This window comes from Mastomys coucha, unplaced genomic scaffold, assembly GCF_008632895.1.
Source record: "Mastomys coucha isolate ucsf_1 unplaced genomic scaffold, UCSF_Mcou_1 pScaffold15, whole genome shotgun sequence".
Taxonomy (NCBI): domain Eukaryota; kingdom Metazoa; phylum Chordata; class Mammalia; order Rodentia; family Muridae; genus Mastomys; species Mastomys coucha.
The window spans coordinates 18,076,047-18,086,515 of NW_022196897.1; the positions used below are offsets into that span (position 1 = coordinate 18,076,047).

General features: G+C 44.9%; 1 protein-coding gene across 5 annotated transcripts in view; it reads right to left on the reverse strand.

Annotated features, from left to right (window-relative positions):
- Kyat1 (kynurenine aminotransferase 1) overlaps positions 1 to 10,078 on the reverse strand; it is a 39,762-nt gene extending 29,684 nt beyond the window's left edge. Inside the window, exon 1 of one of the 5 annotated variants that reach the window (XM_031369666.1) lies at positions 10,035 to 10,078. The gene's annotated coding sequence lies outside the window, so the exon portion shown is untranslated. The other 4 variants (XM_031369662.1, XM_031369664.1, XM_031369665.1 and 1 more) reach the window with 4 other exon arrangements.
- Between the last annotated feature and the right edge of the window lie 391 nt (positions 10,079 to 10,469).

Sequence of the window (10,469 nt, forward strand, 5' to 3'; positions counted from 1 at the left end):
AGAAGCAGGGCCTTCCCTAAAATAATTCAGAAGATAAAGGCAAGAGATCATACACCAATCTGCACAGTAGATATTTTCAATGCTAGCTAGCCTTATTTTAATATTGTAGAATTATGGTTGTGCGTGCAAGAAGTGTACGGGTCTAGGATGAGTTGGCGTTGACCTGGTGTTTAATTTCACCTAGGAGTCTAATGGTGAGAATGAGTTTGAATGAGATGAAAGCAGCGGTATTAAACGTAAAAAAGCTACTTCTAACAAAAGGAATCAGGGTAGAGAAGAAAGCATTGACGGACTTGTCAGAAAAAATAGAAGTTCACTGTCCTTGGCTGGAAGGACTTAACAAGATAGATAAGAAATCTTGGGAGGGGGCTGGTGAGATGGCTCAGCGGGTAAGAGCACCAGCTGCTCTTCTGAAGGTCATGAGTTCAAATCCCAGCAACCACATGGTGGCTCACAACCACCCGTAATGAGATCTGACGCCCTCTTCTGGTGAGTCTGAAGACAGCTACAATGTACTTGTAATAAATAAATAATAAATAAATCTAAAAAACAAAAGAAATAAAGATTAAAAAAAAATCTTGGGAGAAAATAGAAAAAGCCCTCAGGAATAATAGGGTAGATGGATTTCCCCTCTGCCTTTGGTGGGGTGGTAATGGAGACAGTTTCCTGAGTAGGCTCCGGTAAGGCGAGCGAACAGGATCGAAATATCTCATCGAATTCAAGTACGGATTCTGAAGGGGGCCAAAATACCTCCTAGGAGAGGCAGGTCGTGCGGTGCGTGCTGAGGTACACCACTCCACTCTCTCTGTAGTTTATTTAGGAGAAAATCCTGGTCTTCGATCTTTATGTTACATGTTGCGTATAAATTTATTTGCTTGTCCTGTCTTGATGAGTGAATGCAGGTCTTCTGCCTTGTGTTTTTGTCATAAGTGGTGTTACACATGGTCAACATGGCAACTGGAGGCTCGCTGCCTGCTCACAGCATGGGTTCTCCGGCGCTCAGCTTCCTGCCCTGACCAAGCTCAGCAAATAGGTAGTCTGCGTTCCTTTGCCTGCTGTTCCTGGGGACAGAGCTCGAGGACTGGAGGTTACCTTTGTTCCATGCCCACGGCAGGCAGCAGACGAACCCAGAGTCTGGTCATTCAGTGACTCTGTGGGGATTGACCCAGGCCAGTAACACCAGCTGCCCGGGCAGAAAGCTACTGTGGCCGAGAAAGGGCTCGACTTTGTCTCCCTCTCCGGGCAAATCCATCCCGGCCCAAGGGCCGTGCTGCCTGCACCAAGAACGGGGGATCCGGGCAGGGAAAGGCGCTGGCGGGTGGGCGCCGAGTAAAGGCGGGTACACACACAGCGGCCTCATCCAGGGAATTCAGTTGCTGTCAAGCTAGATGGGCCGGGACAGAGCGGTCAGTGACAGGGCAAACGGCTGCCCACGTGTCTCATCCTCCGCTCCCCAAGGCACAGCCTTGTTGCCTTCGGACGGAGCCCGGAGACCCCAGTTTGGCCAGATAAGGTGGCTTTGGCCAGGTAAGATATCTCTTATTCTCTGCTCATTCTAGAGGCAGGTAAAAATAGTTAAATAAAAACTGGTGGGTTGTGGTGGTGCATGCCTTTATCCCCACCACTTGAGAGGCAGAGACAGGCAAATTTCTGAGTTATACAAATGACATGGGAAATAGATCAAAACTGAAAGACAAAGCAAAGGCTGATGATCTAAGTTGCCCGGCTGTAAGCTGCTTTAAAAAGGGGGTCAGAAGCTTAAGTTCTAAACTCTTTGATTGAGGTAAATTTTATAAGATTTGTGTAGCTGTTTCATTTGCTTTTTAACTAGTCTTAAAGGTATAAATATGCTTTACATAATTATTGGCTTATAAATTATTGGGTATTGTTAAACGTTGTTACATCGGTAACTAGAAGCTAGTTTAAAGCTGTTAACTCAGGACACACATAGCGTTAAAGATACACATGTGGCGTGAATCAGCCAAAATGGGCAAATCTCGGCAGATGGACTCCAGCTAGAGTTTAACAACTGCTTAACATATTCTAAAGTTGATTTAAGTGCATATTCTAAAGTGATTTAAGTTGCAGTCCATACACCAGATGGTAGAATTCAGAACAGCTGTTTAGTTTACTAACTGCTTAATATCATATAATAACTATACTTTAAATTATGGACTTTGTACCAGACAACACAAATTTTCATATGCTACTAGTCTGAGAACCTCTGACCTTAAAGTTGAAATTGATGCCTCGAAATCACCTCTGACCCGGAAGGGAATGAAGAACGGGCAGAGTGCAGCAAAAGAGCCAGGGAGGCTGACACTTACACTCAACAAGGCCAAAGAGCCCAGGCTAAAGATAGAGGTCTCCAAGCCTGATGAGGTGGTGGCTGGCAAAAAGACTAGTGAGACAAGCTGATAAATCATTTAATAGATTATTAAATAACCCACCAAAAAAATATTATCACTAATAGTTTAGGAAGGGAACGGTAAAGGCGCTGTGCCACGTGGCTTATCGGTTGGAGCCATGATTTTACTTTCCAGAGATCTGGCGTGCTCTGAGAAGTTGTCTCAGAATGACCCAGGCTTGCTAGCTGCGGTTCAGAGGCAGGGCGACACTTAAAAAACTTTGTAGCATAAATGTGGTGTTTTTAGTATTGATTTCAAAGAGTATAGATTGTTTAAAACTGAGATTTACTTTCTAAAAGTTATGGTTATGGATTAATATTACATAAAAAATTAAAATATGGTTAAAATTGGCAGTGTTCCATTGGCTTCAGTTTGCAGTTCGATCACAAGCTTAACAATCTCAGCTCACCTATATTTTGTAATTAAAATTGTTACAGGAGTAGTAAAAGTTAAAAAGCAGCTGTGGCCAATATGGGCCTGCTGCCATCTTTAAAAAAATGTTTTAAGTATAAATCAGCTTGAATAGGAAACTGGGATAAAGAGCAGCAAATTTGCCCTTGGAATCTGACCTCACAACAGGAGCAGTATAATCTTTGGGTGTGACTCAGATATGCTCAGTAAAAGATTTACATTTGAGTTAATGCAAAAGACCAAGGAGGCCTCAATAGGCCTGAGGGGCATTTCTTTTGTTTTACAAACCAGGCATGGAGAAGGCTTCCTGGTTTTGCCTCTCTCTTACCTCAAGAGAATTGTTTTAAGACAAAACCAATATTATCACAGTTCTACCCAGGTATGGTTCAAGTAATTTTAAACCTGAGATTTATAGAGAGTCAATGAGGTCATAAAACTTATAAAAACATTATAATCTGGCTTGCCTATTTCCTGTTTTAGAGATTTACAAGTTGCCTTAAATGAAAAAGAACTACAGATAGCTCCAGAAAAGGTGCAAACTTAAGATCCATATAGTTATTCAGGCTTCACACTTACGGATCAAGCTGTTATTCCTCAAAAGATAGTTATTCATAGAGACAAATTAAAAAACCTTAAATGATTTTCAAAAGTTATTAAGTGATATCAATTGGCTTCATCCCTACTTAAAGCTTACTACAAAAAATTTGAAGCCGCCCTTATTTGATATTCTTAGAGGTAATTCTGATCCAAATACTCCTACATCTTTAACTAAAGAAGGAATATCCGCTTTACAGCAGGTAGAAAAAGCTATTGAGAATCAATTCGTTACCTACATAGATTATTCTTTACCCTTGCATTTATTAATTTTCAATACAACCCATGCCCCTACGCCATTATGGCAGAAGGCACCTCTTATGTGGATCCATTCCAGGATATCTCCTAAACGTAATATCTTGCCATATTATGAAGCTGTTGCCCAAATAATTGTGCTTGGTAGGAAAACAAGCACTAATTTATTTTGGCAAGGAGCCAGATGTTATCATTCAGTCTTTTACTTTGGAGCAAGACTCCTGGCTAAAACAGCACAGCACAGCATGATTGTTTGCTCAAATAGGATTTCAAGATAATCATTATCCCCAGGACAAACTAATAAAGTTTTTAAATGTACATGAAGTGATATTTCCAAGAATAACGGCTTGGCAACCCTTTAACAATGCACTTGTGGTATTTACTAATGGTTCCTCTAAAGGAAAAGCTGGATATCTCGTTAATGGTCAACAGATGGTTATAGACTCTCCTGGTCTTTCAGCTCAGCTAGCTGAATTAACAGCAGTATTAAATGTGTTTCAGGCTGTGACTAATGCCTTCAATCTTTTCACTGATAGCCTATACGTGGCACAGTCAGTTCCTTTACTAGAAACTTGTGGTACATTTAATTTTAATACTACAGCAGGGTCCTTATTTTCGCAATTACAAAATATCATTCTTGCACGAATGCCCTATGTGCATTTTTCTAACTCCAGTACTGCATTTGGGGGTAAATCCAAGAGGCCTTATACCCAATCATATTTGGCAAATGAATGTAACTCATTATACAAAATTTGGAAAGCTTAAATATATACATGCCTGTATTGACACTTGTTCAGGACTTATGATTACATCCTTGCATACAGGAGAAGCCTCTAAAAATGTAATTGATCATTATTTACAAGCCTTTAATGCTATGGGCTTACCCAAAGTGATTAAGAGGGACAATGGGCTAGGTTACACTGGCAAAAACTTTCTTTTTTTTTTTTTTTTAAAGATTTACTTATTTATTTTATGTATGTGAGTATACAGTTGCTGTCTTCAGACACACCAGAAAAGGGCATCGGATCCCATTACAGATGGTTATGAGCCACCATGTGGTTGCTGGGGATTGAACTCAGGACCTCTGGAAGAGCAGTCAGTGCTCTTACCCACTAAGCCATCCCACTAGCCCAACTTTATTTCTTTTTGCAAGGATTTTGCATTATTCATAAAACTGGCATCCCATATAACCCTATGGGACAAGGAATTGTTGAGCGAGCACACTGCACACTTAAAAATTGGATTTTGAAAACAAAAGGGGGGAATCTGTTCCCTCTGAGGTCTCCAAAGGCACACCTTGCCTTTGTGCTTTTTATGTAAAATTTTATGCAGACTGACATCAAAGGTCAGTCCGAGGTGGTCCGACATTGGCATCCTAACACTTCAAGTTCGTCTGCCATGGTATGCTGGAAGGACCTGCTCACCAATGTCTGGCATGTGCCAGACCCTGTCTTGGTCTGGGGCAGAGGGTCCATATGTATTTTTTCTCAGAAAGATGGAGCACAGTGGCTTCCTGAAAGACTAATCTGTCAAATGGACCCAGAGCCACAACCTTCTTAGTGACTGTGCTTAAACACACTGCTGAAAAGTCTTTTTCCTTTTTCTTTCATTTTCTTTTATTTTTAGCCGACAGCATTTTCTGCCAGCTTTGAATGTGCTTCTGTTTTACCTGAAAAACTACTTACGAACTAAGCAGCTAAAGGAACAATCACTACACAGGCTCACACCCAGAGCAAAAAGGTTTGGCTAATGCAAATCCCAAGTTGCTAGCCTGACTTACTCAAGGTCTTTGCTACCTCGGCAGTATTTGCATTCCAAAGGCTGGTGAGTCCCGAAGTTACCAGTCTAACCCTACGAATCTACATTTGAACTGAGCCCTGTTCTCTAAGTTCCCTGAGTCAGTGCTGGTAATTTGTAACTGAGTCAGGAGGCTAAGCCCATCCCCAGCACAATGGTGGCTCTTTGAGAACTTCAGAAAAGGCTGTTTGCAGAGAAACTGTGGCAACTTATGGACTTTACAGGTGATTAAAGGCATGTCTTGGCATTGGGTGCATGAGAAGAAGGTGCATTTTGGAAACCTGTGGTCCACCAGCTAAGGCTCTGGTGGATATCCACCTAAGACAGAGGCACGTGCCAAGTGGCTGTGTTTTTGAAAAAACACAAAAAGTGCCCAGTTTGTAGTATCAAACTAGTTGCAGGTGACCTCAAGGACGGGTAACGATATCTGTCAGAGATAACAAATAGTTATCTCTGGCAGAGGTAACAAAGTTGCCCAAGAAGTTCGCGTGGAGATACAACTGTGCCGCCTGTGAGGACACCTATTGCCTGAGGACATCTGCAGACATCTGAGCCATTGGGGACTCCCTCCTGACTCTTCCCTGACTTCTCAATGTTTATGTTATGCAAATGTCATCATAACCTAGAGATCCAGTTTGGCTCTCATGTATAAATGCTGAAACCCAAAAGTAAAGAGTGAGCCTTGATTGGAAACCCTCAACTTGGCTTTGTGTACTTTTGTTCTCGAACTCTGTGTTTCAGGTTCTCCTTTTTTCCCTCCCTTTGAGACAGAACCCAGTTCATGAAACTGCGGGACAGTTTCAGACGTTCAAGTGAGGGTGCTCTGGTCCCTTGAAGAATGTTTACATTTTCCCTGCTCAGCTTAGACTGCCAGGAAATGGCCACTCACTGACACAACACTAACTACGGTACCATTGAATTGGGGCAGGAGAAGCCTGGTTAAGACCTGTCCCCATTCCATGACAAGGAGGAAAAAACCCAGAAGCTTGGTCTTATATGTTTATCCATCTGTTGAATGATAGAGCATCAGTACAGCAAGTATAAGAACTTGATCCCCAGCACCACACATATACAAACCAAACTGACAGTCTAACCCAGGTCATGCCATGGTCCTTGTATGCATGCAGTAACTTGCAGTTAAGAGACCAGTTAAAGGCTGGAGAGATAGTTCAGTGGTTAAGAGCACTGACTGTTCTTCCAGAGGTCCTGAATTCAATTCCTAGCAACCATATGGCAGCTCACAAACTGTCTGTAATGGGATCTGATGCCCTGGTGTGTCTGAACACAGTCACAGAGCACTCACATATGTAAAATAAATTAAAAAAAAAAAACAGAGACCAGTTAAAACGGAAACCTACAAGCTTTCCACAAAAATCTATTTCATAGGACTATCAAGATGGCTTAGTTGTTAAGAGCCATACTGCTTTTGCAGAGGACCTAAATTTGATTGCCAGCACTGAAACCAGGTGGCTTACCCCCTATAACTCCAGCTTTCAGGGAGATTTGATGTCTCTGGCCTCCATTTACACACACACACACACACACAATTAAAAGTAAAAATAAAATCTCTTTAAAAAAATCTATTTCAGGGACTGGTGAGATGGCTCAGTGGGTAAGAGCTCTGACTGCTCTTCTGAAGGTCCTGAGTTCAAATCCCAGCAACCACATGGTGGCTCACAACCATCCATAATGAGATCTGATGCCCTTTTCTGGTGTGTCTGAGGACAGCAACAGTGTACTTAACATATAATAAATAAATAAATAAAAATTTTAAAAAATGTTTTAAAAGAAATCTATTTCATGACACAAGACTTCCCCACAAAAGTCTCTTGTTTGATAATGAATCCAGCCCCATCCTCCGTAAGCAGTAAAAAAGAGCTCCATAATATACATATCTCCCAGGAAAAACCCTAGCCTAACAGCTAAGCCACACAGGATGGAGACCCAGCCCCTGACCTTGGAATGGGCGGAGGACAAAGAAGTGGCTCCTGCAGCTCTGACAGAAGGTTCCCAGCCCACAGGGATTGGTGGCAATCTCAAATGTGACAAATAGCAGGCAGGTTGTTCCTTGTTTTCTTTGTAAAATGCAGAACCAAAACTGAACTCTCACTCCTCGGGCAGTTTTTACATAATAGAGAGGTAGGGGCCCCAGCAGGAACTTGGATAAGAGCCCACTAATTTTCTAGGTAGGGAAGATGAGGGTTGGAGCAGGGAAAGGACTTACCCAAAAGCAGAGTCCCAGCAAAGTACAGGAAGTCCCCAGCCCTGAGCTTCATTCAGCTTAAGCCCCCTAAACCCCCAGGAAGTAGAAACTTTTCAGGAGCTGCCTGTGAGCTCCAGGAGTCCTGGGGCCCACTATCCGCTGGGACCCACCCTTTCCTGCTTAGCTGAAGTGATGTGGCCTCTTGGCCACAGAGGCAGGGTCAGGTCCTTTCTTAATAGCTAGGTGTCCCTGTTCCTTGGCAATTTGAGAACTCAGCCAGTAAACAAACCAAACCAAACCAGGAAGCTTCTTTCCTGACAGGTGACACCTTTATTTGCATCACCAGGACTGCAAGCTCAGTGCGGGCAGGCAAGGTAAAGAACATGTCATGGGTCTTCTGTTGCCCCATCTGGATTAGCAATCAGGAGTCAGGTCTTGAGGTTACTGAGGTGGAGTTGAGGCTTAGCTATAAAGAATGGTGTTATATAAACTAGACCAGAGGTCTCCAACCCGCCCCTGCTCTAACAAGGTGCTCTTTGGCAGCCACTTAGGACCCTCAGGGAAGGGTGGGCAGGCATCCTACACATTTCTCTGTCACAATCTTGGAGAATTCCCCCTCTGACTTCACCTACTCTGGTTCCTTGTTCTTTGCAAAGGTTTTCAACACAGGAACCGACTGCCAACTCGTCCATTGCTCTCACAGAGAAACAGCGTGGAAACAGTATTTGTCCTGTTCACTTTGAGACCCTTAGCCTCCTACTAGTTTGACTACACAGTAGATCCAAAAATTAGTGGTAAGGCTCCCAGGAAGCAGAGGGAGAGACCGGGTGGCTTCAAACTCTCCTGCAAGTGGGAGGGGAGTGAGGATCTGTGGGAATCCTTTTCCAAACTCCATGCCTCACCCATCGGTAAACAGAACTGACATGTATAAAAAGGTGAACCCGTGGGGCCACTGGATGTCTACTGTTGTGGTCACATTTGTTCATGGATGACAGTCTATGGAGAAGGACAATGAGCCTTGGACTCCATCCCGGGATCCCTGTCACTGTTCTCTTTTATCCGTCCTCTCCTTCAGCTAGTCCTCTTCTCAGCCCCATTTTTCCTACAGGTCATGTGGCATGTCTGTGCTATGCCTGGTAGAACATGGGTTTTGCACATCTGACCAAACCAGACTAACCCTACCCACCCACCCCCTCAACAACTTTCTGGCTCCTTCCCATGCCAGTTGTGATACACTAACTAAATCCCCTAGCTTCCCCTAGCCTGGCGCCTCCTTTATTAAAGGGAAGGAACAAGACCTCTAGGAGGAGACCTGAACTTAAGTTAGGCATAGACGATTTCATCCTTTTCTTTCGAAGAATCAACTTGTGCACACAGTAATTAATTTCCTAGCCTTGTCAAGTACCCAGAACCTCTATTCCCTTGAGCCAGTCAACCAGTTAACAAGGTGTGCACGTTAGCAAAAAGTTGGCGTGCACGGGAACACTCGAACGCCAGTAGGGCTAAAGGCTAGTCTTTCTGTCCCGTTAATTTTATCTTACCTAAGTTATCTTGGAAGTTGTCTCACATTAGTACTTGAATCCAATTGCCGTGCAGCCCGGGAACCGACAAAACCCCGAAGGACCCACAGAGACGATTGGCACTAGCTCTGCAGGCAATTCTCCGTTAACGCAGGCTGCTGCTTCTTGGTCAGGACTACCGTGGGAGAGTGGACGTGGGTGCAGAGAGAGCAAGCCTAACTGGTCCCGCGGCTGAGTGCAGAGCTGCCAAGACCGCGGATGCAAGTTTTTCTCAGGGGACAGATCCTTCTTTCAGAGAAACTACACACCACATACAAACAGGAGCACATGCATCAAAGAGTTACAGCACTCGGAAACTAGCCAGGTTCAACACACGATCTAGATGAAACCTCGCACGGCCACCAGGAACTGACCTGCTTCCGCGAACAACTGCGGTGCTCGGTCCAATAGCCGGCGACCCCAACTGTATTCCCAAGGTTGCAGAAGTCTCTTCCGTTCAGTTAAAGAGGCAGAGCCCTAGATGGGCTACTTCCGCCCAGATGCAGCTAGGCTCAAGAGCACTGTCAGAAGTGCAAAGCTTTGTGTTCCCTTTAAAGACACGACGACAGCTTAGGAACTCCCTCCATTTGTGCTCGGTGACATCACTTCCGGGGCGGGGACCTAAGAAGCCAGGAGGCCAAAGACTCACGGCGCGACTGGCTATGGGTAGCCAGACCGGGGACTAGGGCTGCCTGTGTGGCGGCCGAGAACGGCGGGCGTTGGTGAGTGGGTCGAGTATGGAAAGGGACGCTCTGTCCCTGTACTGAACCCAATCACGAGCGCCCGGCCTCCGCACGCGCCTCTCACCCGAGTTTCCGCCAAGGTCGCCAGGCCGCACTCGCCGCTCAGGTCCCCGCAGATCCGCGTCCCTCCGCGCACGTGCACCTTCCCAGAGGTTCCACCCGGGCTCCCCTAGTATTTGGTGCCGACCTCTTTCTGATCTGCGGGACTGTTCCCTGGTCTTTGAAATCTCAGGCTGGAAAAGACCGATTCTCCTATTGGTTTAGCCCCTGTCGCGTGCATGCATTGGGCGGGAGTGACAGATCTAGGGAGGTGAAGTTGGGAGAGCTGGAGGTCGGCAATGATGCCCCCAAGCTGAGGGAACACAGCCTGGGAAGCCAGGGGGCCATGACATTGGAAGCTAAATTGCGAAGGAAAGAATGGAGGACCTGAAAGTTTCAAAGACCTTCTATCTTGGATAGGTGGCAGCGATACCTTCAACCCCTGCTGGCTGTGCTCTGC